General features: G+C 40.5%; 1 protein-coding gene and 1 long non-coding RNA gene across 22 annotated transcripts in view; both read left to right on the top strand.

Moving 5' to 3' along the window:
- MSI2 (musashi RNA binding protein 2) overlaps nt 1-26,632 on the top strand; it is a 553,967-nt gene that overhangs the window by 188,743 nt on the left and 338,592 nt on the right. The gene's annotated exons all lie outside the window — the stretch shown is intronic.
- LOC130457209 (uncharacterized) lies at nt 21-20,327 on the top strand. The gene is made up of 2 exons (XR_008916330.1): nt 21-17,487; nt 19,092-20,327. It is a non-coding gene; the product is annotated as an uncharacterized LOC130457209 (long non-coding RNA).

Here is a 26,632-nt window from a genome sequence, read left to right as displayed (position 1 = left end):
TTGGATGGTAGAGACTGAAGTTTTCCACTTGATATTTGGAAAGTAACTGGAGTTCTCTTGTTTTCTTCAGAAGGGCTTAGGATGACTTCATGTTCATTTCTAAATTCAGGTGAAATCAGTAGGAGTTAAGAGGGAAGGGTGAGACTTGTAGTGAATTCATTGTTTATGAGCAGACAACCTGACCTTTCAGACTAATCTTGTGGCCATTTAGATATCGCATAGGGGAGAGGGGCTAAGAGATGGGGGAAGGATGGAGAAGTGGCTCAGGATTTGGGATATGAACCTCAGGTGATAGTGGTTTGGACAGAAACTAGAGAAGAAGGCTCTTCGTCATCAAGCAGCTGGCCTGACTCTACTGCTTTCTGGAAAATAAATTGACTGAATTTCAGACAAACATAGGAGGATTTGCATGAACCCATACAGAATAAAATAAGCATAACTGACAGAACAAGGGGTATAGTGATTACAACAATTATAAAGGAACCTGATCAGTAAAAGGAAGTTGAATGCTGAGTAATGGAGAAGCCAACGAACCTCTCAGAGAAGAGATGAGGAGACATATCTCTTCCCTCATGACAGAAGTAGAGGACGAATGGGACAGAATATTGTATACATTATCAAGCGTGGTTTGTGTAGTGGATGATTTTGCTGAATTGTTTTCTTTAGCACTGAAGGAGTTGAATCAAAGGAGAGGTAGTGTGTTGGGGAAAGACTGATGTAAAGACAAAAGGCGCCAGTAAAATGTGCAAAAATGTAAAAACAGAAGAAGCAAATTCAATTTCAGTGTGAAATTTATTCTATTCCTTTTAGTGTAGTAATACCCAAGACTTTCTCATCTACATCTTCCTATGTCTACAATGCATCCTAATGAAAAAGCCCAAAGCCATTGAAATCCTATGTTTGTTCTTCTGTAAGAAGGAAGGAAAATATGCAGAAACTATAATAAACTCAGAGGAATGACAGAGACAGAGATTAAGGGTCAGAGGGACAAAAGGAGAGAGGGAAGTGGATGAAAGGGGGAAGGAAAGAGAAACAGAGACATGACAGAGATAGGGATAAAGAGAGAGAAATAAACATGGATAGAGGAGGCTTTTTTGGGTTCTGTACAGCTGAGCCCTTCTATGCCAAGACACCCAAGGGAGAGCCTGTGAGTGTATCCAACCTATAGCTGTTTAGAGTTCTTAGGCTGAAGGTCTGCGAGATGGCAATAAAAATATCCCTAAGGCCACCATTGCCTAGAACAGGCTGGGAGCAACATTTAGAGCCATAAATCAGTCAGGAAAGAGTGTGGTCTTTTTGCTGTGTATTCACTTCTGTCTCAAGGCCCCCCTTTTTGTCCTGTTTACATGGGGAATCTGGTCCCATCGAGTTTGACATTTTCCTGGGAGAGGCACCTTTCTTGTGTATTTGTGTGCTCAAGCACCCAGCATAGTGCTTTGTATGGTGCACAGTATGTGCTTAATTAAAATGTTTGTTGAATTGATTTCAAGTAGGGCAGCCATTATGTAGCTGTCCCCATTGCAGTCCTGGAATAATAATAATAGCTCATGTTTATATAGCACTTTGAGGATTGCAAAACTCTTTACATAGAGTTTCTTAGCTGAACTGTGGAGTGATCTTATTATCCCCATTTTACAGAGGAGGAAACCAAGGCAGAGAGAAGTGAAGTCATTTTTCCAGAATCACACAGCCAGTAACTGAGTTAGAATTTGAACTCAGGATGGCTAATCGAGCCACCAAGTGGCTCAGCATCTCCTTGCCTTTTCACCATTTCCTCCCTCTGCTTTCCAGTTTAATTCATAGTGTGAGCATATCCTATCTCTGGAGCAGACTCAGTGATATTCATGAGTCTTCCCTTTTAGACTCCAAATTCCCTTGTAGACCTCTGATTTAGAGGATGTTTGTCACTGTCTAGGCATGGCCAGTCTTTTTCTATTATTATCAGAAAGTCCTTCTGTTTTTTGAGTGATGGAAAGGCAGTATATAGTAATGCAGGGATTCTTAACTTTTGTTTTGTTTCTTAGACTTTTTGGCAATCTGATGAAATCTAATGTTTTTAAATAATTGAAAGAAATGCTTATTTTTACTTAGAATTTAGCAAAAATAAAAACATAAGTTTTCCCCATTTTTGTTCATGAACCCTTTGAAATCTATTCCCTGCACCCCTTGCTGGTGTTACCTATGGATCCCAGGTTAAGAACTCCTGCAGCAATTGATAGGGAACTAGATAGGCAGGCCATAAGAGCTGGGTTCAAATCCTGCTGCAGATTCTTACTAACTCTGACTCTGATCAAGTTTGTTAATCTCTCTGTGCTCAATTTCCTCATCTATAAAATGGGAAAATTGGGTTCATTTGCCTCCTAAGGTCCTTTAGAGAGTAAACTCTCATGCTCTGTGGGATGGTCATTAAGATATGAACTTTGGGAAGGTATGGAGAAATGGTAACTCTTCCAGATAATTTGCTTACTAGTTTCCATCCTAACCAATAGCATGCATATGTGAGATCATTGGATAAGATTAAAGCTATAGTCTTTGGCCTTGGGGTGGAGTTTTTCTCCCTGTGAAGTTCATCCACCCATGTGGGGAATTGAAGGGGAGTAACAGAAAATCAAAACCCCCTATTCCTGTCCTTCGTCATTTGGCACATTGACCCAGCTGTCCCTCAAGGTTGATTCTGAACCAGCTTTACAAATAGCCACTTGCTGACTCCCTTGGGTGAGTGATGGTTAATGCTGAGGCCATATTACTCTGGAAGGCTGGTTTAAAATACCAGGAGAGTGTCATCTAACACCTAATAATCCCTTGCTTGGGGGAGAGGCTAGAAGAAGTTGAACCCTCTGATTTTCATTGTAGAGTATATGTGGATCTGCTCTGGAGTAAGGGTAGTAGAGATGCTCTCCTTCTTGAGTTGAGAATCTTGATTTTTTTCCCTTCAAGTCTTAACCTGTCTTAGAATTTTATAAACATATTGAAGGATATATAAAAAAATATCCTTCAATATTTTTTTAAAGGAAATTGACTTTGCTTAGGGAAATCATTGCAGTGCTCCAAACAGGTTTTTGCCTGTCACTATGCTGCCTCTTTCCTCTAAACCCCTTCCTCTAGGTTTCTTCCACTTTAAAGACAAAAAGCCTTACAACAAAACACACTTAAAATGATTGGGTTTAAATTATCTTTAAAATGTGTTTTATTGGCGTCTTTTGTTTTCACAGCAGCTGCATTTCTGATTGTCTTTCCATTCTCCCTGACCCAGAGATCCAACCCTTGTAGCAGAGAATAAAAAAGGAAGGAGAGGGGAGAAAAAACAAATTTGCAAAATCAACACACTAAGTGACTGAGGTCATATACGTAATGTAACCTATGCTTAATCTTCCTAGCATTGGATTTTTCCAAAAAAATAGCTTCCATTTATGTAATGTGTTATAGTTTACAAAACACTTACATGCTTCTTCAACAATCTGTTATATAGTATAGGTATCACACCCATTTTACAGATAAGAAAAGTGGAGTGATTTGGTGATTGTCACATAGCCAAGAAGAGACAGGGCTGGAATCTGAACCCATGTCTTTTAGCTTTTTTTTTTAATGTTCTTTTTTTTCCTTTCTTTTAAAGTCTTACTGACAATTTTTATCCATGGTTAACATTTCCCAAGATCATGCCCCCAAAATGGCTTTCCCATATAAAAAAAGAAATAAAGCTAAGAACCTCCCCAGCCCCACCAATACATTTATTATTCCTGACAATATGTGCCTTTTGCCAAACTACATACCACACATCGTTCGTTACCTCATTCCTCTGCTGATGTGACTGGCCCTAGCATTGATCTGAGTCCTGGTGCCCATTCAGATAATTTTCCTTTAGAGCAATGTGACTACTTTGTATATTGTTCTTTGGGTTCCTCTTACTTAGTTTGGCATCAGGTCATACAAATCTTCTCAAGTTTTTTTGACTTCTTCCCACTTAAATCTCTTTTCTACAAGACTGGAAAACACTGGTTCTTAGAACAGCTCTGCTTTTGTCAGAGAATGGGGTAACAGCAGTCTTCTCTCTCTCTCTCTCTCTCTCTCTCTCTCTCTCTCTCTCTCTCTCTCTCTCTCTCTCTACGTCTCTCCCTCTCTCCCCCCTCTCTCTCCCTTCCTCTCTCTCTCTCTCCCTCCCTCCCTCTGTCTCTCCCCTGTCTCTCTCTCCCTCCCTCTCTCTCTCTCTCCCTCCCTCCCTCTCTGTCTCTCCCCTGTCTCTCTCTCTCCCTCCCTCCCTTTCTCTCTCTTTCTCTCCCTCCCTTTCTCTCTCTCTCCGTCCCTCTCTCTCTCTCTCTCTCTCTCTCTCTCTCTCTCTCTCTCTCTCTCTCTCTCACACACACACACACACACACACACACACGTACTTACTGTGTCTAAAACTACTCATTTAATTTTTCAGTAACATTTACAGAATCCGGCAGGATGTGTAAACTTATCAAACCTTTTATTAAAAGACTAAGGAGGCTTTTGGATGTATCAAAACCATAATGCTCTCTTAGCTCATATTTTCAATGATAATAATAGTTTTAATACAGATGCTTGCATCTCCTCTTGGTTTGTTCTCAGAATATCCTGTTATTTTATTTGGGCTCATCTTCTGTCCCTGTGAATTGTGTCTGTGTACCTTTTAGGACTACATGGATTGCATGAGATTCTAATGCATTTTCTTAATTCCTCTAGGCATAATATATCCATGAACTTTTTTTGTTTTTCATTTTTTGGAAGAAACAAGCATTTATTTTATTTCTCATCTCTTTGCCATTAAAAAAGGAAAAAAAAAGTCAAATTCTTGTAACATACAAATATATATAATCAACAAATTCCTTCATTGGCCATGACTAGAAATGTATGTCTCAGTGTTCATCTTGAGTCCCTCTGTGCTCTGTTAAGAGGTGCATTGCATGCTTCATCTTGGGTTCTCTGGAATCATGTTTTGTCATTTTGTCCAGGTTCTTATGTCTTTCCAAGTTAGATACAACTACTAAGAAAAGAGATATTAAAACAAACAAACAAAAATCATTCAGGTCTCAAGGAACGTGTAATCATGTCTGGGAAGAGAAAACCCTTGTAAATAAAAGAATTGAATGACTCTTTAACTAAAATTCTGTGAATATGTGCACATTAATAGGGTCTAGAAAGAACAAAGATGATGATGATGATGATGATGATGATGATGATGATGATGATGATGATGATGATGATGATGATGATGATGATGATGATGGAAGGTTGCAAAGTTCTTTGTATACATTATCTCATACTAACCATAATAACAACAATCCTGTAAGGTAGAAACCAGTATCAACACTTCTATTTCACAGATGAGGAAACTCGAGGCTCAAAAGTGAAATGATTTTTCCATGGTCATGTAGCAAATAACAAATGTCCAAGACTCAGGATTTCACCCATGATTTTTCCTGGCAGCACCGTATCTATCTCACCATAAAGTAGGGAACCCTAAGGGATTTTGTTGTTTTGAATTCTATATTTCAGCACATTTGGAAACTTTTCCTTCACAAATGTAACTTTGAAAAAACAACTCCTTACTTTCTGTCTTAGTATTAGTTCTAAGGCAGAAGAGAAGCAAGGGCAAGGCATTTGCCATTAAGTGACGTGCCCAGGGTAACACAGCTGGGGTACTTCTTTAGCTATTTGTTTCAAATAACAATCGAGTAAGCTTAGCACTTTGGCTGTAGTGAGTGACCCACCTCTCAGTGCAGGGAACATGGAATGACACACCAAAGAAGCTAGAAATCACTTAAATATGGAGATGGGCAATTGGGAATGGGCATCCGTACTTTTTCCCTCCAGCTTTTCTGACACAAGTTTTTATGGTTTAAAACTCTGGTGTAGGGAATAGACCTATTTGTTTATATTTTAAATGAGGTCACCAAATTGGTCCACTCAAAAAAGGCTTATAATTCAAGCAACCAGACTTGTGTAGTGTTTTAACCTGGTGGTTGGAAAACAATGAAACATAAATGCCAGCTGGCTCTCAAGTTACTGCTACCTGGGTGTGAGACTTTGTAAAAGTCATTTTATCTCCTCTGAGGTGTACATTTTCCTCTAAAAAATGATGAGGTTGGATTAGAGCATTTCAAGGGCACTTTCTGTGTCAATTGTTCTCTGAGTCCATTTTGGAACAACAGGGGGGAGGTTGGGTGTGTGTTGTGGGGACAAATAATCTTATTGGGGGGAAAATCTCGGTCACGATTTTTAAAATGGTTTTTTACTTTTAAATATAGTACATTTCATAAATGAAGATATGAATGGGTGCCAATAAGCAAAACATGTTAATTAAAAAAAAAAACAACTTGCCTGATATTTATTCTATTACTTTAAAGGAGATATGATTTTGTCTTTCTATGCTTCCTCCACTGATATAGACTGCAATCCCTTCACACCTTAAAGAACAGTTTTCATTAGCCTTCCTTTCCTTTTCCTCCCTCTCTCTTTGAAAGTCACCTGCTTTAGAATCCTCTTTTCTCTTTCTTCAAAGACATACCTCTTCCATCAGGCTTTTCCTGTTTCCATTGAGTTATCATTTATTTCTTTGTCTATCTTCTTTTCTCTCCTCTCCTTTCTTTCCCTCTCCCTTTCTCTCTGTCTCTCCATCTCTATCTCTATCTCTCCTTTCTTTTTTTTTAAATGAGTTTTACTGTTTATTTTCAACAGCCATATGATAAGAAACTTGGTTTTCTTAGAAGAAAATTTGCAAAATTAGATCCTCCCACATTTACCAGCCTCTTTAAAAAGCTACTCTACAAAAAAAGAGTATCTTCTGGTGGGAACTATAAGAGAACATAAGCACCTATCTATGGCAAAACAACCTCCTTAAACACATTTTTTTTTTTTTGTGAAATGAGAAATCAATAAGAATCTCATTACTTTTTTGTAGAATCAGAGCTAGAAGTCAAGTCCAGCCTCTTTAATTTACAGATAAGAAAACTGAAGCCCTGAGAAGTTAAGTGACTTGTCCAGGATCGATCATACAGCTAGTGAAACATACCTGTCTCTCCTTTCTGGGTGTTTTTGCTCTTTTTGTTTCCCTCTGTCTATCTCTCTTTTCTCTCTTTATCTTTCCTTCTCTTCCTCTCTCCCTTTTCATATTTTGTATTTACTTATCTACATATATGTTGGTTACTTCTCTCCACCCCCAAATTAATGTCAGCTCTTTAAAGCCTGGGGCCACTTTATTTTTATCTAAGAAATTCCTTGACCATATTCATTATAAATGATGATTGAACTGAATTGAACTTTACTTATTTGAGTAATTTCCTGATAATTATGCTTAATTACTCTTTTGTTCTTTCTTAGGGCATTTACAAGTTGAATATTTTGCTTTAAAAAAACTCTCCCAAAGTCTGTAATGTTTCTCTTTTATTGAAAGACCAACTTTTCAAAAAAAAATGTAGTTGTTGTTTTAGGTTGTAGCTTAAGAATCCTGACTTTTGAGGATATACTATTCCCTTCTTTTCTCTAGTTTCTCATGACAACAGAGTAATCTTTGACTATTCTAATTTGCTTCTTTCATACATGAATGGCTTTCTTGGCTGCTTGTGAAATTTTAAGTATAACACGTTTCTCTGGCAATGATGTTTGGTTTTAATTTCTTATCTGTATTCTAAAATTTATTAATTTTAATTGTATTCTTTGCCATAGATGTTCAGGTTTTTAATGTGTCATTTTTTTTTTCTAGTAGACTACTGATCTAATGAGTGGAAGCCACTCATTTGGTCTTCAGAGTCAGCCATTTTACCTGTCAAAATTCATGTATTTTATAGTTTCTTTTTGCTTCCCTTATGCCACCTTTGCTTCTCCTTTTTATATTTTTGTGTTCCAGATCTGTTGTTTTCTCTTTCAGAGTGTCTGCTTATTTAGAAATATTCCCCATCATCTTTTTTATTTTTTCTTCCTTTTCCTTTGTCTTTAAATTTTTATACTGATAGCCTTGGTTTCTGAATTAATTTCCTTTCTACTATTTAATTTAAAAGCTTTGTTTCTCTTTTGAACCATTCTGGAGTTTCTTTCGAGAAGCCCTGGGGAGTTAGTCAGCAAACACTTATTAGGCATCAACTATAAGCCAAGCTAGAGATACAAAGAAAGGTAAAAGAGAGTTCTTGTTCACATAGAGTCTATGGAATTCTCTAATTAGGGAATTTTGGATCATTTCCCCTTAACTTAAGCTAATATTAATTATAATAGCTAACAGTTATGAGCCAGGCCTCTATGTGGCACAGTCTGTAGAATGCTGGAATTGGGAAGACCCATCTTTCAGAGTTCAAATCCAGCCTCAGACTCTTACTAGTTCTGTGACCCCAGGTAAGTCACTTAACTTTGTTTGCCTCTGTTTCCTCATCTGTAAAATGAGCTCGAGAAGGACATGACAAACCACTTCTGTGTCTTTGCCAAGAAAACCCCAAATGGGGTCATGAAGAGTCAGACACAACTGAACAATAACCAATGACTAGGGCCAGCACTCTAGCCACTGTACCATCTCCCTGTATGATAATTGTTCATTGTGCTTTGATTTTTTCTTTTGCTCATTTTCTCTTCTGTTGGATTTATCTCTTGATGAGACAGTTATTTTATCAGGCTTCCTCCAATTGTAGACTTTGGGTCTTCTATTCCATATTCCTAAATGCTTGTCCCTGCTTTCCCTCTTTGTCCTTCCATTGCTGCACAGACCATTTGGGGAGACAAAGGAACCCAGCCAGATTCTCTGCTCAGAGTAGGCTCTGCTGGGAGAGGGCTGGCCCCAGCTGTGTTTGCTGTCTCTCTGGCATAGAACCTTTAACCAGCCCTCTGTGCTGCCCTGGCGTACACCCCCCACATCCCCCTTCTCTCCTCTCTTGTGCCTTCAAACTCAGCAGAATCCATGTCTGCCCCCACTGCCTGGGGAATGTGAGGAGTGAAGGAGAGGGGGTTTGGGCCAAGTTATTGTTTTGGTGGGGGAAAGGAGGGATGCCCCACTCCTAGCCAAACCTTGAAAAGCCTGACTGTGAAGAAGCTGAGTATTTCAGTATTTCAGTTCTCTGGTATCTTTCTGGAAGTTTTTGCTTTTGTGCAGTATTTCTGTTTATTTGGATATAACATTGTTGTTGTTGAGTTGTTCAAGTGTGTCTCTCTGTGACCCTGGGGACCACAGTGTACACATAGGGTTGTTTTGTTTTTTCCAAATCCATACATCAGTCTTAGCATCCATTTATTTATTCATTCATTCATTCATTTATTTGTTTGTTTGTTTGTTTATTCATTCATTTATTTATTTATTTGTTTAGTTGTTTGTTTATTTATTTTTAGCTCTTCTTAGAATCAATACTAAGGAGGCAGGGCAGTAAGGGCTAGGCAATTGGTGGTTTTAAATGGTGTGCGCAGGGTCACACAGCTTGGAAGGGTCTCCTGTCTCTAGGTCTGACCCTCCATCCATCCACTGAATCACCTAGCTGCTCCCTGGTATCAGTTCTAAGGCAGAACAGTTTTAAGGGCTAGGCAGTTGGAGTGAAGGGACTTACCTAGGGTCACCCAGCTAGAAGTATCTGAAATTAAAGTTATATCTTTCTGATTCCAGGTCTGGCCCTCTCTCCACTGTTTCCTGGATTCAACACGATTCACTCCCTATCTGTTATAGAATTCCTTTTCCCATAGTTTTTGGGATGAGGAATTTTGTAGAAAACGATTACTCTGTCCACTAGCTATTCATTTGAATTCAGTCCAATGGGTGGCCAAAGCTCTTAAGCTTCCATGGACCAGTTCTTGGCCCATTACTAGGTAGGATCTGCTAGTTTTTGAGACCACAAGGTCATCCCTACGTTAGGCTGAGGCATCTGGGTAGACCGTATGTGGGTTGGAAACATAACAACCAGGGAATCTGTGACTGGATCCCTAAGGCTAAATCCTGAATTTTTTTAAACCTGGCTCTGTTTAAGCAAAACAAAACAAAAGCAAGACAACTCTGGACTAGCTTTCGTGCTTGTGAGCAGTCACCTAGAATTCAGAGATTATTTCTAACTACCCTCTCAGGGAGAATTACAAATGCACAATCTGAATGATTGTCATTTTCCGAATTGGTGGGATGTGACTGTAATGAAGTCTGACTGTAGCTTAATGCCCTTGGATTATCGATGAGCTTTTGTGTGCAGAGCCTGGTAGAATAGCCCTCAACTAGCCCCTTGCCCAGAGTAATATAATCCGTGTATTTTATTTCATAAACAATAATAGCTAGCATTTATATAGCACATCGTGCTTTTAAAGTTTACAAAGAGATTTACCGATATCCCATTTGATATTCACAAAAAAGCCAGGTGCTGTTATGACCTCCTTTTTTACAGATGAAGAAACTGAGGCATTCAGAATTTAAGTGACTTGTCTAGGGTCACCCAGCTAATAAATGTCTGAGGCTGGTTTTGAACTCAGACCAAGACTCAGGCTTCTTTACAAAGCCTGTGCACCATTCTGTTAATAACCGTAGGCTGTATACTAATGACTGAGAATTATATGTACATTTTGATTATTATTATCATTATTAACAAGTTTAGTTGTTTTCCTTTTTAATTCTTCCTAAATTAAGCTAGAGCAGATAAGCTAAGATGGAAAATGGGATTGACTGAAAGCAATTAAAAACCTTTTAGGAGGATTGGGGCAAAGAGACCTATATATATCAACATTATCTTAAATCATTAACAAAAGTTAAAGTATGTTGATTTTATTTATTTTTCAAACTCCTGATGGGATAATTAGCTAGGATGATACACTATACAAATGTCCATCGGCACTAACCCGCTGTAAGAGTGATTTATCTTCAGCATAATATATTGGCATGTATAGGCACACATAGGGCAGCTATGTGGCCCAAATCAGAAAGATCTGAGTTCATAGCAAGCCTCAGACACTAGCAGTGTGAGCCTGGGAAAGTCATTTCACCCTGCTTGCCTCAGTTTCCTCACCTGTCAAATGAGCTGGAAAAGGAAGTGACAAACCACTCCAGTATCTCTGCCAAGAAAACCCCATCAGGAGCACAAAGAATTTGGGCCTGACTGAAATGACTGGACAAGATACAAATAGTAATAATAGTAGATGGCCTTTATATTATCCAGTCTCTGACACAGGATTATTTAACTCTGTGCAAGTCGCATAATCAGATACTATACATTACTGAGCTCTTACTCATGTGCCCCAGTCCAGGGATTCCATCCTCTAGTAAAGTCGTAAGTCTGGACTTTGATGATTGCAAAACACTTTTCATTGATGAGAGGAGAATTGTGACCTAATGGACAGACAGCTGGCCTCCAAGTCAGTCCAGCTCGAACCCAGGTCAAAGTTCAAGTCCTGACCCCGTGACCCTGGAACAGTCACTTAATCTCAGGGCTAAGAGTGGAAGTTTCAGAGGAGGCACTCAGAGGACTCCAGTTGGTTTGAAATAGTTTCCTTATGGGGGAGTTCCTTATAGTAATGAGATCCCAGGTCCAGCCTTTATCCTCCCAGGCTCCTAGCTCAGAGAAAAGCGGGCTGGGGGTGGGAAGCACCGATAAATCTCCCCACTTTTCCCATACAACTGCATACACTAAATATGTTCCCGGATTATTTTTATTAAAACGTATAGGGATCAAAGAAACCTGCCTCTGCCTCTGTGTTTCCCCCCTTCCCTTCCCTTCCTTCAGACCCCCTCCTTCAAGCCCTGGCGTCTTAAATTCTCACTTATAGGATTTTGGAGATCAAACAGAAGGCCTTTAAACTTAATGAATTCTCTCCTTCTCCCAGGATATAGCTGTTCTGTCCCTTTAAGCTGTTGGAGGCAAAGATAGCGTGAGTTCCTGCCTAGTAATGCTCACTTTCTTTAACTCCTGTGAAAGTAAAGCAGTCCTTATTTTGAGGCTTCCAATTATACTTCACATGGTGAACTGTGTAATTAGTTTGGAAGACTTATGCTTAGTCATTGGTTTATCCTAATCGGCTTTGGCTTTCCCCAACAACAAAGTGAGCTTATTTTGCTAAGCTGAAACAACTCGGCTCCCTTTGTTCCTGCCTTTGATTGTCTCATTCCTTTCATTCTGTTTTCCTGCCAGAGTTCAGTTTCATTAGGCCTACAAGTCATTTCCAATCCAATAGGCTGCTACAATCAAGCTTTTGTAACTCAGCTGCCCTGGTTCCCATGTCCCTTCTGGTTTCATGCCAGGATTCCTTGTCTGACATGGGGCCTTAACCCTTTTCTCTACCTGCAGGCCCTCTGGTTCCCCAACACTTAAAGGTGTAACCATCAGTATCTGGAGCGCCCCAAAAAGAGAGCAGAGACTTGTTGTTGGGCCGTTGTTTCTATCATGTTTGACTCTTTATGACCCCATTCGGGGTTTTCTTGGCAAAGATACTAGAGGGGTTTATCGTTTCCTTCTCCGGCTCATTTTACAGATGAGGAAACTGAGGCAAACAGGGTGAATTGACTTCCCCAAAAGTCACAAAGTTAGAAAGTATTTGAGGCCAGATTTGAACTCAGGAAGATGAGTCTTCTTTCTGATTCAGGGGCTTGGTACTCTAGCTGTCCCTAGAGTTCTAGATGAGCATATTAAAATGAGGAAATATGACAAACAAAAAGCAAATGTAAGTTCATCTTAAAATTATTATTTTATATTTATTTATACATTTAATATATTATATGATATATCTACAAATGTGCATTTATAGATATATTTATGGATTATATTTAGTAAACAAGAAGGTGAATTTTGCTCTTGTAATAAAATAAGAACTTTGTAATGAAATTGTCGGTGCTTTCCTCATGGGAAGAGGCCAGGAAGAAGGAAAGGGATAGGAAGAACCCTCTAGACTATGTTTCTACTTGTTAATCCCAGCTCCAGATCTGGGTCCCTAGATGTAGCAGCTGGCCTGTCTTCCAGAGCCCGTGTTCCTTCTTGTTTTGATGCTCAACGTGTGAGGAAAGTAATACCAAGAATGAAAATATTAAAACTTCCTTTGAAATCTGAAAGGCAAGGACTTTGGGCAAATAAATAAATGAAATATTCTTAAAAGCAGCCAGCGGTCCTGAGGTAGAGCTTTATCTCCACCAAATGCTTGGACTAGATATCCTGAGCCCTCTGCAGTTAGCTCTTTGTGATTCTTTCAGATGAGACCTGAAAAACAAAAGTCCTGTCTGTTTTTTTGTGGGCATCAAAGCTCCCACAAGGCATCCTTCATCCAAAAGGGTTTATACAGGTGGATTGAACTGAGTTTCAGAAACCTGAGTGAAAATTGTCAACATCCCAACTCCCCCTTTCCTTGTCACCTGTTTAGTTTAGTTTAGTTTTATTTTGAATACTGGAGACCTTTGATGTTGGGCTCTTTCTTTTCCTTGAAATATCTTGGACGATTTGGTGGAGGATGGGGGAGAAAAGGAGGGAAGACAGGATTCCTTTTCAATTCTTATCATCCCTGAAGGTTTCTTTTGTGCATATAATTTTCTTCCTTCTCTAGCCCAGAAGACAACTGATGCTGTCCATATGTTTTGTTAATTCTCTGTCTGGTTTGTGTCAGCCCCTCCCTCCCTCGGAAGTGGATCAGGAGGAGGTGGTGATTTTATTTGAGCCTCCTGACCTCAGGCAGTTCTGTGTGACCAAGACTCTTGCCCTTTAGGATTAGGAGAATTCTGGATCCTTCTAGAATGGAGCTTTCCAATGTCTACTGGGGTTCTTAGATGGCAGGGCAGGGGTGACAGGCAGCATTTGGGAACAAAGGAATAATCCTCCCTCTCCCCTGGTTATATCATCTTTGAGGTCTGGCAGGTAAAAAATATCTGGTTTAAAAAAAAACACAAAACACTCATATTTCTGTTGTCCCCTCTTGTGAAGTTTCCATTATATGGATTATTGTTGTTAGAATTATTATTGTTGATTATCGTTAATATAGGATTATTATTGTTAGAAGCATTAACATCAACAATCACTGTGTAAAAGAGTAAATACATATTTTAAAAAGAAGTAAATGACTTCTGTGACTCCTGGCCTTGACATATCACAAGGCTTTAAGGTTTTCATGGGATCATTGATTTAGAGTTAACTGAAGAATTCAGCAGCCAGGAGGCCCCCATTCTGTGCAAGAAACTAGAGAGGTTTCGAGAGTTTGTATTACTGTCTCTTTGTGAACTGGGAGCCTAAATTCCCATTTTAGAGAGGAGGACTTTGAGGCTGGGGAAGCTTTATTGATTTTCCCTAGTTACCCAACTTGCTGGTCTTAGAAAGATTTGAAGTGTGTGTATGAATGCCCATCCTCGTCTCATTACTGTTCAGTGAATTTGTTCATAGATTTCTAAAAAAACTTTTTTTCCTCTTGGTATAAAAATATGCCCATCTGTTGTCATTTAAATATCTTACTAACCATCATTGCTCTTATGCTTATGTTTTTAAAAACATTCATGCTTTTTAGAACACCATAGCAAGCTGGGAAGGGGGGGGGGGAGATCATTTTATTACTAATTAGCTTTGTGCCCTGGGCCAGTTCCCTAACCTGTGCCTCACTTTCCAAAGCAGTCCAACTAAACAAATACTATTTTGTTGTTCAGTGATTTTAGTTGGCCCCATTTGGGGTCTTCTTGGCAAAGAAAGTGGGGTGATTTGCCACTTTCCTTCTCTGGCCTATTTTATAGATAAGGAAACTGAGGCCAGATTTGAATTCAGCTTTTTCCGACTCCAGGCCAGGTGACTGAGCTGGTGACTACTGACCCCCCTGGCTGCCCACTTACCATTTAGCACCCAGTATAAGCTGGGCACTGTGTACACAAAAACCCAACCGAAGCAGCGTCCCTGTCCTCTGAAAACTTCCATTTCCTCTGCACTCTAAGACATTGATTGATCTAGCAGATTGGGAGCCCATTCAGCTAAGACGCCCTGAATTTCTGATTCTCTGGAAGGCTGCTCTTTATTCAGTTTTCCTTTCAGTCCAGCAGAAGTAGGCATGCTCTTAATGCTTCCCAGAGCACGCATCCGCTTGGGTGCAAACTAGTTTAAAAGTTGTCCTTCCTTTCCGGGAGGTTTGGGTTTGCCCACTTTTTCCTAGGCTCCCAGATTGTGTGGGAAGGACTGGCCTGTCTGGGCAGCAATGAGTTAAGGACCCCTGGATCCTGGAGCTTCTGTGGGCTGCCTTTCTCCGAGGCCCTGGCTGTGGCCTCTGCAGACATCATTTACAATAGAGTTGTTAGCATGAGAAAGGGAGTCTTTCTCTCAGGCTTCATTTCTGGGGGATTTGAAAGTGGACATTAAATTGTGGTTCAGGCTAGTGCCAGTGGGTGCAAGGAGAAGGGGTTGTCTCATTGGACAGAGAGCCCAGTTCATTTAGACTTGGCACCCATTTTGAATTCCATTGTTTTCTGCATTGGACATTGATATGGAAATTTTATTGTTTTCCAGGGTCAATAGTAATGCATTCTCTACCTCCCTCCCATCTTCCTCCTTGGTACTTTTTAAGCAGTTTCTCCTAGCCCTGTTCCTTCCCAAAGCAGGCTGGGATGTGACAAGTTCCTTTCCTTTAAGTCTTTTTTTTTTAAGCCCTTGTACCCTCAGATTAAATATTTGTGAATTAGTAACCGCAGAAAGGCAGATCTGGGCTCTATTCATATTCTGAGCGGGAACAGGCTAAGCTGGAACAGGGAGAGCCCCAGAAAATCTGAATGTGCAGTTACTGTCCGGTGGGTGGTTGGGCTGTGTTGGAGTTTTTGAAGACTGTTAGAACCAACCAGGAGCTCTTTGGCTGATACTTAATAGCTTTTAGCTGATTATTTTTCTTCTCCTCCTCCTTTTTCTATTGAAGTTGACCTGGTGCACTTGAGCGGAAATGAAGTCATCTGAATGCTGAATTAGAGTAATCACAGGCCCTTAAGAATGAAATGGAAGCCTAGATTAAAGGTGGTGGTGGTGGTGGTGGTGGTAGTAGTAGAAGTGGTGGCTGGGAGGGAAAAAGGGAGGGAATAGAAAAAGCCAGAATTAATAAGGTTGGGAAACTTTGGGGGAAAAGCGGGAAATTTCCAGAGAGTTAATTTCTGCCCCTCCCTTTTCCCTCGGTCTTTGAACACTTTTACAGCTGCCCACTTCTCATCTTCTTTCCCTTCTGACATTGATTTATAAATAAGGCAGTTTGGCTTAGTGGGCAATCGGGAAGTTTGGGGTTCAAATGGAACCTTTGATATATGCTAGTGGTATGACCTTGAGTGAGGTTAGGAAAAAAATCCCCTCTTTTCCCAGTGCCCAGGAAACTGTGGGAATGTAAATTGCAGAGTTATTGGAGATCCCAGGGTTTTCCCTCTGAGAGTTCCTTTCTTTCATGAATCTCAGGACTGGACCAAAAAAAAAAAAGCCAAAACCCTGCCAGTACTTTGTGTTTAAGTTCTTGTGTTGGGCCACCAACTTCCTGGCCAAATGTAAGTTCCTTAAGGGTAGGTTATGCTTGCTTTTTTTTTTTGCCTTTCTTTCTCTAGCCCCTAGCATACACAGGACCCAGCATACAGTTTTTTGGTGTTGTCCAGTGCTTTCCGTGCTTTTGGACTCTTTGTAACCCCATTCAGGCTTCTCTTGGCAAAGATACTGGAGTGGTTTGCCATTGCCATCTCTAGCTTATTTTACATATGAGGAAACTGAGGCCAAGAGTTAAATGACATGCTTAGGATCACACGGCCAAGAAGCGTCGGAGAACAGAATTTTGAACTTGGATCTTCTTGACTCCAGGCCCAGGGCTCTATCCATTGTACCACCTAGCATTTCCTGCCTTATGCCAACAGCATACAGTATCTGTTGAATAAATTCTTGTTGAATCATGGAACTTAATTTTTTTTAAAACCTTTACCTTCCATCTTGGAGTCAATACTGTTTATTGGCTCCAAGGCAGAAGAGTGGTAAGGGCTAGGCAATGGGGGTCAAGTGACTTGCCCAGGGTCACACAGCTGGGAAGTGTCTGAGGCCAGATTTGAATCTAGGACTTCCCATCTAGGCATGGTTCTCAATCCACTGAGCCACCCAGCTGCCCCCGTGGAACTTAATTTTTGACTAGAGGTAATTGGAAAGAACAACCAATTTAGAGGCCCTGGCTTCCAACCTTGGGTACCACACTTATGTCTTGGCTTCAGTAGACTCTTCTGTAAAAGGAGGGGTTTGGAGCATATGACCTGTGCCCTCCCTTCCAGCCCTAAATCTTGGATCTCGTGAATCCTATGAATTTTCCTTGGTTCAAATCCCCTTCCTCTCCCCAACCTATTTCTACCTATTCAACAAGTGGGGCTGCTCTCCCCTGGTAGGGAGAGATTCACATGGCTGGATCATTGGGGTGGGGGAGGAATGGGGGTTGCTGGGCTGAGTAGAATGCCTTTGAGAGAAAGAGCAGGGCTGGGTTGCTAGGGAAACAAAGGATATACTCAACAGATGTCATTGCTGAAACCCTGGCTGGACAGAAAAATAAGGAGGAACTTGGGGAGGACGAGAGGCAAAATGAAATGTAATCACACACCAGAAGGAGTCCTTGATAGGTATCTTAGGATGGAGAGCTAAAAGGGGCTTTAGACATCCTCTAACCCTACCCTCTCATTTTACAGAGGACGTTAAATGGCTTACTCAAACTTACACAGGGAGTAATGATAACTTAGCCTTATGGTGCGCTTAAGAGACTTCCAAGTTCTTTTTTTTTTTTCCACAATAGCCCTGTGAGCTCAGTTTATTAGGATTCCCATTTTAGAGGTGAGGAAACTGAGGCTTAGTGAGATTATGTGACTTACTCCTGTTCTCAGAACTATTGAAGGAGAGGTCCTAGAATCAGACTCTTTTCTTTCCATTCCAAGTCTTGTTCTCTTTCTGCTGGACCCTGTTTAGGTAAACTTCTGTTGGCAGCGAGTGTTTGGAAATAGGCTTTGTTTTGGGTTCCTTGGGAACCCTGAGATTTTTTTTCCAAACAGCTTAATGATAATAAATTCTGTCTTAGTGTAGTGAGAAGCAAACTCTTCCATTTGAAAAAGCAAAATAAGGATTTAATTAAAATAAAAAAAACAACAGAGTGATTTGTTTACAGGAAGCCAGTTTTTAGGTGGTCTGTAGCAGAAGATGTAATTTATGGAAGGGGATTAGTTATAAATCAGAGATTGGTTGTTGAGGTTTCCAGGGCTTTTATAATTGGATGCAGAGGTAAATATTTTAAGGCCAGCTTTATGGTGTATGTGTACTGGGATTTGGAGAAAAATAGAGGTGCTTTTCATTTAAAAACACCACCCCCTCCCTTATGGGTGGCACCCTTCCTGACTTTGATCCGGGTCTCCTCTTGAAATGGTCTCAGTTTCCTCATCTGTAAAATTTAAATGAATTACAGCCTTTAATGCTCACCTCCTAAAATTGTTTGAAGGCTCTAATGAGATAGTGTAGGTAAAGTCACTTTGCAAAATTAAAAGCATTATTAAATGCCATCTAATTAGGATTGCCCCTAATCCTTTAACAAATCCATCCTATCAGAAGTGCTTTATTAGTAGATTCTGTCTGATTTAATGCGAAGGTTTAGGGGGATTAAAAAAAAAAGATTTGGTTTTCCACCTCCGTGATAAGGAGATGAATATGGCAAGGCAATGTCTTTTCTAGGCAAAGAAATATTGTAGTAAGAGAAACACTATGCAGAGAAGGAAATGTCGTCTTAGAGGAAGGAGTTTCTCAAGGGAGGAATAGAACAAATAATCCACTTTCATTGAGTATATAATGTTATCACTGTGATAAATGTCACCTTGATATTCAAAACCACCTTGCTAATGGTGGAGCCCCCAAGAATGTCTGTGCACAGGGAGAGCACTAGACAGAGTCAGAACTGCTGAGAGAAGGGGAGTGTTTGTGGAAATCGTCCTTGTCTGCCATAAGAAATCAGTTTAAAGCAGATGAGACAAATGCTTTAACATTTTCTTTTAAGGCAGCTTTATAGACTTAACGAGAGTGCTCCTGAGTGCCGAGCACTTTAAAAAATACCTATGGGGGAACTTTCATCCTCAATAAATAATTCTTTCATATGACTAGGATTAAAAGAGTACATGTGACTGGAAAGGAGCCTAAAACATTTTTTCCTCCCCATAGGAAGTGTTCATCATAACTCACTGGCGAGAAATTTCCAAGGTGGGTTCCGTTGACGTATTCCAGTGGATTAGAACATGGGCCAGTTCTAAGGCTCCGCCCTCCACCCTTTCTGACATCTATCTGTGTGTCTGTGACAGTTTTATTAAAAGCCATTCCCCCAAAGAGCATTTCAGTTTTGAGCTTTATGGTTGAGCCTTTTATATATTCTGGGCTTGTGCCTGCTGAGTTTCTCTGGGCAAGCTCTTTGGCTAAAAGGACCTACTGTGCCCCTACATGCCTCTTTGGCTGTTAGTCTGGCACAGCATTTACATTTGTCTCTACAGCTCATTGGGGGAATCTTCACTGCTAACCCATGAGCTCAGGATTCAGTAACCAGAGCCCTACCAGCAAACCCCAGCCAGGGGGAGAAAAGAAGGTGTCATGGGAACCAGTGACAGGTAGATGGCCCTTTCCCAGGCTACATACCCATCAGCAATACCTGATTTCTTTTCTCTTTCAAAGCTGCCTTTAATGTTTATTTTGCCCTGATTCACTTTAGGAAGAAAAAAATATTAAGGGTAAAGGAATAGAATTTATGCAGGATCATAATTTAGAGCTAGAAAGAAGCTTAACTAGACCTACTCTCCCTCTCCCCTCTTCCCCATTTTATAGATGAGGACATTCGGATCGAAAGAGGTTAAATTCGAGTTAACAGACATTTATTACATGCCTTTTATGTGCAAAGATTTCAAAGACAATTGTGTGATATATCCACCAGAGCCCCATAGGGATAGCCCTGGCCGTAGCCTCTTAGAAAGGTTCTTCTCTGTACTCAATGAAATCACTAAATGAAATTCCCCCACTTCATCAACTTGTCAGTAGGGAGACATGATGGAGGCTGTACACCTCTACAGGCATTTCATGAACCTAATACCTCTTGCCTGGTCTGTTGTAGTAGCCTTCCGACTGGCCTTCCTACCTCCAGGCTCTCGTTTCTCCAATCCATTTGTCACACAGCCACCAAACAAACTCTAAAACACACATTTGCTCATGTCATGGGCCGACCTCCCTATGAAAACTATTCAGTTTCTCCTCTCCTACCTTCTCTCCTGTATGCATTTTTCCTATACTAATTATGATACAAGGGATTCATATTTCCTTCCTTCCTTCCTTCCTTCCTTCCTTCCTTCCTTCCTTCCTTCCTTCCTTCCTTCCTTCCTTCCTTCCTTCCTTCCTTCCTTCCTTCCTTCCTTCCTTCCTTCCTTCCTTCCTTCCTTCCTTCCTTCCTTCCTTCCTTCCTTCCTTCTTTCCTGCCTTCTTTCCTGCCTTCTTTCCAAAACCTTAATAATTGAAAAAAATTAAGAAAATTTTGTACAAAGAATTTAGGTTTTGAAGTCTAATTTTTTTTTCTTAAAGAAAGAGACACCTGTATAAAGCTACCTAGTGTACTTGCCTGTATATAAATACCCATTGATATGTGGGTGAAAATGTGGCGATAATCCATTCTCAATTTTCATGTCAGACTTTTATTGAAATCTAAGTCAAACATGAGAGACAAAAAAATAGTTTTATATTTTTAACTCCCCTTCCAAAAAACTTAATTTGATAGAAGGTGCTTATTTTTCCATTGTGGTCATATGGATCAAGGCTGTTAATGTGAAATGAAATTTATCCCAAGGAGTTCAAGGCAGAGAGAATATGAAATTAAATTGCCTTGATTCTTGTATTCTCTGGCAAGCAGGTCTCTTTTGGGGGCAAGGAGGTGTCCCTTAGGGGGATTTTGAATGAGGGGGTTTTCTTGAAAGGAAAAAAGGAGTTCTTGTTAGTAAGAGCCTAGAAGCCTACAACTTCCCTACTTAACCACAAGAAGAAGCTCATCTTGCCACATTTTGTGGCTCATTGTGAGTGTCATTGCAAGGCTAGTCAGGGGATGTGTGGCTACCCTACACGTGGGACAGATGTGTCATGGGCATGATACAAAGTCTTCAGGCATTGGGACAAGCTTGGGGTTTCAAGCTCAGTTGTGATCCATGTAGACCATGGAAGGAAATTGGGAGGCTTCACTTCTTCCTTTAGATCAGAAGTTCCCTGGGTCCTGTGGGAGTCCCCCAAAGTGGCCATGGTTATATCTGATGGAAGTGCAAAAGAGAAGATGGCCCCGTTGGACTTTGTCAGTGCAGAAAGTGAATGCCTTAGGAGTGAGCCAGCTTGCTCAGTCATTACATAACTTTCTAGCCTACCTTGGGGGCATCATGGCTTCCTAAAATGCCCTTGGTTGGGATGCAGGGCTTCCAAAGGCATGTATTTGTTCTCTTTTATACGCCTCTTTCTGATGATGGGGCTTTCCACATCAAATTGCTCTTTGTAGTGTCTCTGCCTGTGACATTCTTACTTAGGAGTGAATCACTTGGGTGGGATAACGGATACTGGGGGAGCTCTGAAAAAATGAGTTATGGGCTGCCTAGATTGTTATTTGTCCATGGTGGCATGAGTAGAATATATAGACCTCACTCTCCCCGCCTCCCCCTCCTCCTGCTTTCAAGGGCTTTTGTTTTCATCTGAGTCAGCATGACATGGCCTGAAAATTGCCTGTTTGCCTTTTAATGATGATTAATGTCCACAATCGTGTTTTAAAATTATGGTTTGAAGGATCTCCAAGGCTGTTACTAGGAGCAACCTGCTGAGTGATTTGATCTGGCTGGGCTGTTTACCTCTCTGGTCTGAACTGGATTGCCCAAGTACTTGGGCTTAACCTGGGAGCTGGTGACATTTTGAATAAGGCAGAGTGGGAAGGCCATGGCTTTGAGATGGAGATGCTTCTCTACCTCTACTTTCTGTCAATGTTTTTTGGGGGTGGTTACTGGTGTTTTGTTTCACAAATTTAGATCTGGAAGGATTAGAATCACTTAAGTTAGATCCCTTTTTACAGATGAAGAAACTGAGGCCTCTAGAGATTGAGTGACTTGCCTAACACCCCTCTGGTAATAAATCTTTTTTGTTGGTTTCCTTCAGTCATTTCAGACCTCCATTGGGGGTTTTCTTGGTAAAGATACTGGAGTAATTTAGCATTTCATAGGTGAGGAAACTGAGGCAAACAGGATCAAGTGACTTGCCCAGGGTCACACAGTTAGTCAGTGTGTGAAGCTGGATTTGATCATAGGTCTTCCTGACTCCAGATCTGACACTTTATCCACCTAGCTATGCAGCAGGTATTAGAGGAAAGATGGGAAGCGCAATCCTTTCCCTCTAAGAGTTCTCATCCTATCCCACACTCGGGATTTCTTTCGACCTATTGGATTTGTCTGAAGGAAGTACGGGGCATGAAGTTGTTCAGGGTGGGAGGAGCGGCCGCCTCGGTCCTCTCTTGTCTCTGCCCTCCAGCAGGCTAACCGGAAGGGTCACTCCTGCCCTGCCCCTCCTGCCCTGCTCCCCCCAATCAAGAAGGCCAGCGAGCAGCTTAATTTTCTCAACAGCAGGTGCTTGTCATCTATCCGAAGACTGTTGCCAACATCTGGTACAATTGCCTTCCGCAAACGCAGTAACAAGGCGGCCTGCAGTTCAATCGTAGAGCGAGCATCGCCTCTTTAATGATAACAAGCTGTTGGCTTCCCCTCCGAGATGAATTCATCTCACAGATGTTTGTCTAGTTTTGGCAATCTTATCACTATAGCTTTGGTGATTATGCTCCGCTGGAGACTATTACAATAAAAGAATCCTGAACGGGTTCCATTTTTACTTTCCCCCCCTCCCCCGACCCCTGCCCCCCAGGATATAATTTATAGGCACCACGACGATGGTGGGCCCATTACCGAAGGCCGCGCTCCCTTTTATGATGTCTCTAGAACAGAGGAGACACCTTGACGTTCCCCCACAGGTTAATGTCTTTCAGCTTCTACCGCATTCTGAACGCGGTCCCTGAAACGGCCTCGTGGCATTCCCTTCTCCCTCTCCATCTAAGCGAGGACCTCCTCGGAGGATCTTGACCTTCATTCCAGCGCTTTCCCGAGGCCGCGGGTACGGAGCAGATGCGTACGTGGACCGCGGTCGCAGGGGGCGTCCGTGGACGTACATCATGGTTCCATCAAGGGAAGAGGGGAAAAAGGGAAAGAGAGAACATTTTTTCCCAAAGGAGGAAAAAAAAATCCTCGTAAACCTTTTGAGGATGATTGATCGTCCTGGTAGTTCTCCATACTCCTGGTCCGTCCCAGGCATCTTTAAACATCCCTGCTGCCTTCCGGGTCCCGATTGATGTCATGGAAAATGGGGGCGCATCGTCTAAACCACCATTGGATAAATCACCTGCATTGTTTGACATTTAAGCCGTTACTTTTTGTTAAATTTAGATATCACTTTGTCAACGATTGTGGAACATCATTTTGGCTAAGTATTATTTTTGGCCGTGCTTTTCCAAGGAGGTGAGTCAGACCTGGGTGAAGATGTGTCATTGGAGGCAGGACTCTACATGTTTCATTTCTTGGGCCAGAAATAGCTATTGATCTGAGAACGAGTGACAACATGGTGTGTAAGGTAGCTGCGATAGGCATTTGTATAGCAGGTGTTTTTTTGGTTCTTTTTGTTTTTGTTTTGTTTTTAAGAAGGACTTAAAATGGCCTTTGTTGATTCTTTTCTTTCCTTTTTTTTATAAAAAAGAGTTGTATTGATGCCTTTTGGTCTTTTTACATCATTTGTTTCTGAGTATATTGTATATTCGGAGTATGAAAGCTGAAAATGCTATACTCCCCAACCTAGTTAGCCTTTTCTTGTAAAAAAGATTTAAAAAAACAATTGGGCAAGACCAGCTGACAGATTGGATATATTTACCAGAATATGCACTCACTGTTCCACACCTTTTAGCCACCTTCCTACCTGTCCAATCAAAGGATCATCATCTTTATTTTTTCCTTTTGTTTTTACACCAAATTCACTTCTAGATATTTTCCTTCAAAAGTTTTTCCTTTGTTTTTATACCAAATTCACATATTTTTCTTCATCTTCCCATTCACACAATAAATATGTCAACAATAACACCACATTCCTTGAAATAAAGATTCTAAATAAAAGATAAAAATTCAGCAAAACTGAACATATTAACCTTTTTTTTTTAACAATATTTGCAATGGAACACATCCATAGACCCCTACCTCTACAAGAAAAAGATAGAAGTAGATTTTTGTCTTTTCAGAGGCCATTGTTGGTCATTATTTAAACACATATAAATATGGTGGTCAGTTTCAAATTTTTCTTTAGTTTTATTTTCATATGTATTATGGTAGCTATTGTGTCTACTTGGTCTCCCACTTCAAATTATTTTGCTTTCAAGTTCTTATAAGTCTTCCCATTACTTATGGCAAATAATAGTTCATTAAATTCATCTTCTACAGTCTATTTAGACATTCCCCAATAAGTGGACACTCACTTCGTTTCCAATTCTTTGCTACCCCACAAAGGGCTGTTAAGAATATTTTGGTGTAAATAGGACCTTTCCTTTTGTTGATGACCTTCTTGGAGGCATATGCCTAGTCCTGGAATCTCTGACTCAAAAGGTATGGATATTCTAATCACTTTCAAGATCTAGCCACAGCCTACCAATGAAACATTAGTATGCCCATCTATAATCTATGACCTACATTATTTTTAAACCCTTTTCTTCTCTTAGGATTGATACTGAGTATCAGTTCCAAGGCAGAAGAGTGGTATGGGCTAGGCAATTCGGGTTAAGTGATTGTCCAGGAAGTGTGTGAGATCAGATTTGAACCCAAGTCCTCCTTTCTATAGGTCTGGTTTTTCTATCCACGGTGCTACTCCTGACCTCCATTTTTTGTTTTCTGCTTTATAAATTAACCATGATTTTTGTCCCTTTCCCTAAAAGAGAGGGTAGTGTAATGTTTAGAGTATTGTGTGTGGAATCTGAGGGTCTGGGCCACTAAATAAACAATAATAATCATGTATTTATTTAGCAAAGGGGACACATTTGGGGAGAAAAACCCATGGAAGCAGAGGATGAAATGCTATGTTATGAAGGACAGCAAGGAAGCCAGTTTTGAAAATCCAGTGCAACAAAGGGAGCAGTATATAATAAAGCTGCAAAGCTAGGTTGGAGTTAGACTGAAGAGGGTTTTAAATGCTGGACAGAGGAGTTTGCATTTCGTCCTACTGGCAATAAATAGGGAGTCATTAGATTTTATAGAGCCAAGGAATGGCATGTTCAGATCTATGCTTTAGAAATATCACTTTGGAGGTCTGGAGACAGGAAGTCTTAGATTTAAATCTGGTTTCAGACACTTACTAGCTAAGTGACCCTGGCCATGTCACTTAACCCCTAGCCTTTACTACTCTTCTGCCTTCAAATACTTAATATCAATTCTAGGACAGAAGGTAAGGTTTTAGGGGAACAAAAAACATTATTGACTATTTTGTAGGTCATGGATGTTGATGGTGATGGTAATGATAAATATTAATAATAGAAAGATGAAAATGTAAATATAATAGCTCATATTTATATAACTGTTTTAATGTTTATAATGCACTTAATCTAAATTCTCTCATTTGTTCTTAATACTTGCATGATACTGAGCCAATTAAGGTAGCATAGCAGATAGAGTGCCAGGTATGGAGTCAAGTAAACTCTTCCCAAGTTCAAATGTGACCTCAGACACTTCTTTGCAGTGTGACTCTGGGCAAGTCATTTCACCCTGTTTGCCTCAGCTTCTCATTTGTAAAATGTGCTGGAGAAGGAAATGGTGAACCATTCTAGTATCTTTGGCAAGAAAATCCCAAGTGGTGTCATGATGAGTTGGACAGAAATGAAAAGACTGAACAACATTGAGCCAGTCAATGTGAGGGGTTTGGACTAGAATTCTGAAGTTGTTACTGTGGGTTACATTTTTTTTCCCCTTTAAAACATTATTTTATTTGGTCATTTTCAAACATTATTCATTGGAAACAATGATCATTTTCTTCCCTCCCCCCCCACTCCTCCGATAGCCGACGTGCGATTTCACTGGGTTTCACATGTGTTCTTGATTCAAACCCATTTCTGTGTTGTTGGTATTTGCATTAGAGTGTTCCTTTAGAGTCTCTCCTCTGTCATGTCCCCTCCAACCCTGTAGTCAAGCAGTTGCCTTTCCTCGGTGTTTTTACTCCCACAGTTTGTCCTCTGCTTGTGGATAGTGTTTTTTAGATCCCTGCAGATTGTTCAGGAACATTGCATTGTCCCTAGAGGAGGAGTCCATTACATTCTCTTGTACCATAGTGTCTCCGTCTCTGTGTACAATGTTCTCCTGGTTCTGCTCCTTTCGCTCTGCATTACTTCCTGGAGGTTGTTCCAGTCTCCATGGAATTCCTCCACTTTATTTATTCCTTTTACATAATTTTTTAATGAACATGGTTTTAAAAATGTTTTTGAGAGTTTTGTTTCAGCATAATTGATTTCCTGTGTAGATCTTATGTATTTAATTTTATGTATTTAAACACATTATTCTGAGAAAGGATGGGCTTTACCAGAATGCAAAAAAAATGACACAAAAAAGAAAAAAATATCTGAACTAGATGATCTTAAAGGT

This window comes from Monodelphis domestica, chromosome 2 (genome assembly GCF_027887165.1).
Source record: "Monodelphis domestica isolate mMonDom1 chromosome 2, mMonDom1.pri, whole genome shotgun sequence".
In the NCBI taxonomy this organism is placed as follows: domain Eukaryota; kingdom Metazoa; phylum Chordata; class Mammalia; order Didelphimorphia; family Didelphidae; genus Monodelphis; species Monodelphis domestica.
Note: the sequence above shows the minus strand (reverse complement) of the source record. Positions and strands in the feature narration are given on the sequence as shown.